Source organism: Papio anubis, chromosome 5 (genome assembly GCF_008728515.1).
Source record: "Papio anubis isolate 15944 chromosome 5, Panubis1.0, whole genome shotgun sequence".
Classification (NCBI taxonomy): domain Eukaryota; kingdom Metazoa; phylum Chordata; class Mammalia; order Primates; family Cercopithecidae; genus Papio; species Papio anubis.
The window spans coordinates 145,319,905-145,325,101 of record NC_044980.1 but is presented as its reverse complement, the minus strand read 5'-3'; the positions used below and the strand labels follow the sequence as shown (position 1 = coordinate 145,325,101).

Genomic DNA, 5,197 nt, shown 5'->3' with positions numbered 1-5,197 from the left:
GATAAGAAAAATGTGATGCTCTATTTAAAGGAAACTATTTGTCTGTGAAAGGAATGAAATATGATCCATGCAACATGAATGAACCTTGAATACATTATGCTAAGTGAAAAGAAGCCAGTCACAAGAAGACCACATATCACTTAATTCCATTTGTATAAAATGTACAGAATAAAGAAATATCTGTAGACAGAAAGTAGTCAGTAACTGCTCAGGGCTGGGGCAAGGGGAGACAGGAGAGTGATAGCTAAATGGCATAGGACTTTTCAGGTGATGAAAGTGTCCTAAAATTGACTCCGCTGATGGTTACTCATGTTGATGAGTACAATGAAAATGATTAAATTCACATATTTTACATATGTGAATCATATAGTAGTATGTGAATTTTAACTATTAAAAATAAAAGAATAAAGTTCCTGTCTTTTCTTTTTTTTTTTTTTTTACAGCACAAGGTTTGACACCTAATAGGTGCCCACTAAATATTTATTGGAAAGATTAAAGAAAGAATAAATTCACCATAAGAGACTCCTATTATGTCCACATACTGAGCTGCAGTGAGGAAGGAGAAAATGTTTTTGTAAGAGGAATAAAGTAACTCCCTTTCTTTTATTTATTCTACCATGTGTTAAATCACCTGAAACACCACTTACTGTTCTAGGCTTTATTTAACTAAATCTTTTACATCTTTTGAGACTCTTTCTGGAATACTATTGTCATCTATTATGACTGGTATTTTCAGCACTGCCTTAAAGCATGATCTTTGGTGGGTCACTTTACTTTTCCTGGCTTGTTTCTAACAGAATTCTTGAAAGCTACCTTGAGAAGCTGACTAATGAGAACAGCAAGTGAAGCAGAAAAGGCTCTGGGTGGAAACTACAACAGAGCTACAAGATCACGAAATATAACAGGCAACTTTGTATCATTCAGCATTTTTGCTACCCTAGTTTTGAACTAGAAAAAAAGAAAATCTTTGCCTTTTTCAGAAAATATCAACATCACTGTTGCTGTGTTTCCTCCTTCTCCTTCTCCTTTAAGTTCTTTCAGCCTACAAAGTTAGAATAGAAAAGGACCTTAGAGATTCTTTAGTTCAGTGTTTTTTACACTTTATTGTGAACCATCTGAAGATTTTAAAATGTAGAATCAGATGTAGTAGTTCTGGAGAGAAATTCAAGATTTCAACAGGCTTCCACGTGATGTGGATACCGCTGTTTCATGGACCATACTTTCAGTAGGAGACTTGTTCGAGGTCACAAAGCTTCCCAATAGGAAGACCCAAGATCGAACAAAGTCTCTAAAATCTTAACGGAGGGTTCTTTCCACTACACAGCATGTATCAGAAACCTGAAACACATTTCCCCTTCATCCCCTAATCATTAAGTCTTGAGGTGTCCTGAGATTCTCATACTTAAGCAAAAATCCTCATATGAGTTTTTTAATCTGCCCTACCAAACTCTTAAAAACATTAAACATGAGAGAACAAAACCCCCTCTTGGTCATCAAGGGATAATATTTTCCTCCTAAATGGCCACTCTGCCATCCCAGGATACAGTCAGCTTCTGCTCTACTTTCTGCCATCAGTGTGTGATTGGAGATACAGATGCATTTTAGCTTAGTCAAACCATATGCGTAGCAGATTTGAAGAAAAACACTCAGAAAAACTTTCAAGAGAAAAACTCCAAGAGTAGTCTGTGATTTATAACCCTATCAATATGGATAAATAAGAAAGTGTTTTAGAAATTAGAGACTTGATAGAATATAATAAGCATATGTTGGTATGTGCATAGAGCATTTTTGACAGACTCCATAATAAAGTTAATAATGATTAAATTTAATTGCTAATGGTTAAGTGTGCATACTTGTGATTAGGAAAAAACTGAAGGCCTTTTTATTTTCACATTGTATAATACCTTTTGGTCTTTTCATTTCTGCCATATGCACATATCGCTTTAATGTTTAAAAATCAGAAATGTTTGAATGATGTTAATAAAAGGCAGTGTGGCAGACTGTAATCTCCAAAGATGGCCACAGCATATTTTCAATTCCATATGCCCCTCCAGAACCCTGCAACTCCCTATCAAGAGTTGTCACCTATTTCCTCTCCCCTCAAACCTGGAAAGGCTTGTGACTTTTCCAGCCAATAGAGTAGAATGAAGTAATGCTGTATGACTTCCAGGACTGGGTCTCAAAAAGCATACCGCTTCCACCTGTCTCCTTCTTTTTGAGTTGCTCACTCCAAGAAGACAACTCTTATGCTATGAAAAGGCCCACATTCACCCACACAAAAGGATCACACAGAGAAGCTCATGGCTAGTGTAATTGAAGTTCCAGTCAACAACCTTTATCTACCACCATTTGTGTGAGTCAACAAGCCTTCAGATGATTCCAGCCCTCAGAATGAATCATCTTGCTGGGGCCCCACACGTCATGGAGAGGAGATAAGTCATCATCTATTATGTCTTTGTCTAAATTCCTGACTCAGAGAATCCATGAACATAATACATGGGTTTTATATATCCTAAATTTCAAAGTAGTTTGTTATGTAGCATTAAATAAATGAAACATATTTTATGCCTGGAAACAAGGTGCTGTCATAACAAAACTACCTAAAAACCACAGGAGAGTGACTTTAGGATTTGGAGATTAATAGAGACTGGAAACACACTGAGGAGCATGTTGGTGAAAACCTAAAGGGTCTTAAGAAGTCTGACAATGAAAGTTTGATGGCCTTCAAGAAGAGTCTAAAGAGTGGAATTAAATAAATAAAAGTGTTTCTGGAAACCGAAATAATACACTTGTGATATACTGGTAGAAAGTTTAGAAACACTATTACCTGTGATAACATGGAAGCTAGAAAATGTATTGACTGGTCTAGATAATCAATGGAGACTTCCAGGTAGAGTATTTATTGAAGGTGCCACCTGTACTATAGGCTGCTAGAGCATTCTATGATAAATATAGAGAAATGCTAATGAAAAGACTACTGAATGTAAAGGAGCCAGGACTTTCTGGGTTTAAAAATAACAATGTTTTTCATTCCTAGGCTTTCCAGATGGTAAATTATGCTGAAATTAATAAACAGCTTTGCTGTCGAGATCAAATCTTGGGTTCTGTCGGGAAACCATGATCTACAGATAAAATCAAGGGTATGACATTCAAACCCTTTGTTAAGATCTCAAACTTAAGGTGGTGTCTCAAACATATAAAACCTCATTCAAAGATCTTAAGGATATGTCTCAAAGATCCTCTTTATTTAAATGTGGAATTTCTAAAAATCTTAAGGGCATTGTTCCCTTGCAGAGTTACAATCAGTCTAACGTACGTAAGCACGTATTTCAACAATGTTTGTGGTTGGTACCTTTTGTCTAGTGGGGTTAACCTCTATAAATAAATAGAAAATCTACAACATTTACAAGATAATTATTATATTCCCTTATATATTCTCATATACAAAGGAAAACACTGCCCACTATTTCTTGAGGAAATGGAAGAATGACTCTGAAAACACAGCCAAGAGCCACTGAGAATCATTCTCAAGCAGTAGTCCTGAGAACCAGTCAAAGAACCGGCAAAAATAATTTTAAAAATGCCTAGTTGGATTTCAAAATTCCTATGGACTAGTGATTGCTGTGTGCCTCATGTCTTCTAATTTTTTAAATAAGAATGCCTTTAGTAGTGATCCTATGCCAGTTCTACCATGGTATGTTGGGTGGATGTGGGGAAGACAATTGTTTCTATAGTTTATAGGTTAAGAGAAACTATACCCAAGAAGCTATATTGAGATGCTGTATCTATGAAACATTTTTCATCCCTGTACTTGTTTCAGATTATGAGATTCTAGACCACAAACCTGAGCCTGACGCTATAATGGGATGGGACTTTGATAAACGTGTATAGATGGAGAGGTGAGTATATTTTACATGCATGTGAGAAGAATGTGAATTATTGTGACCAGAAGGCTGACTGTGGCAGATTATATTTTTCAAAAATAGTTACAGCAATATTTCAAATCCCACATGCTCTTCTATAATTTTGCTTGTTCCAATCAAATGATAGTCTATTTCTCCTCCCCATGCACCTTGGCTCTCTTATGGCTGTTCTGACCAACAAAGTACATTGACAGTGATGTTTTGTGACTTTTGAGGCTTTGTCTTAAAAAAAAAAATACAACTTCTCCCTCCCTGTGTTTAATACCTAGGTAATGAGTTGATCTGTGCAGCAAACCACCATGGCACACTATGTAACAAACCTACACATCCTGCACATGTACCCCTGAACTTAAAATAAAAATTGAAGGTAAAATAATAAAAATTGTAAAAAATAGAAGCATCCAAACCAAAAGAAGAAAAAAGGACACAGCTTCTATATGCTCTTTTTATTTGAAATGTTTGCTGTGGATCAAGCAGCCATCCAGGAGGTAGCCCACACTAGTCCATGCAAAGGGGCCCACATGGAAAGAAACTTAGGCTGACAGCCAGCAAGCATCAACCACCAGACATGTGAGTGAACAAACCTACAGACGACTTCAGCTCCCAGTCTTCAAGTCTTCCATTCAAGTCCCCAGGCATCAAGAGGCTAAAGACAAACCATCCCTGAAGAGCGATGTTTGAATTTTTCACCCACAGAATTTGTGATCATAACCAATGGTTGTTTTATAACACTAACTTTGAGTTAGTGTTATACAGTATTACATAACTAGAACAGCTAAGAAGAGTGGCTACCTGCAACATTTTCACTTTGCTTAGTAATAAGATGAATAAAATTATTTTAAAATGCTTTCATATCCAATAACATATATGATCTTCACAAAAAAGCAGGACAACATTTTTATGTCTGAATTTACTTTGTCCAAGTCTTGTGTTAAATATAATGATCTAAAACCACAGTTAGGAAAATTAAGGTGACTTGACCAAGGTTATACACCAGTAAACAACAAAGCTATGGCACTGACCCAAATTCTCTAACTCTAAAATCCAACCCTCACATGAAATATTAACACCATATTCATGAATGTCCATGAAACCCAGGTGTGCGTTAGAAAGACAGGCCACTCCAAAGGAAGAACAACCAAGCACCCCTAAATATTGACATTCTGTGATTTAATTAAGTGTAAAAATAATGATTGGTTTATCCCTATGGCTCCTTGGAAAGTTACCATTCAACTTCCCATGAATGATATCAGGAATATCAAAGAAAAGATGAA

General features: G+C 36.2%; 1 long non-coding RNA gene across 1 annotated transcript; it reads left to right on the top strand.

The window, feature by feature from the left end:
• Nucleotides 1-331: 331 nt before the first annotated feature.
• Nucleotides 332-4,229, top strand: LOC108586482. Its single transcript, XR_002522819.2, has 3 exons — nucleotides 332-3,140; nucleotides 3,821-3,899; nucleotides 4,193-4,229. It is a non-coding gene; the product is annotated as an uncharacterized LOC108586482 (long non-coding RNA).
• The last annotated feature ends 968 nt before the right edge of the window (nucleotides 4,230-5,197 follow it).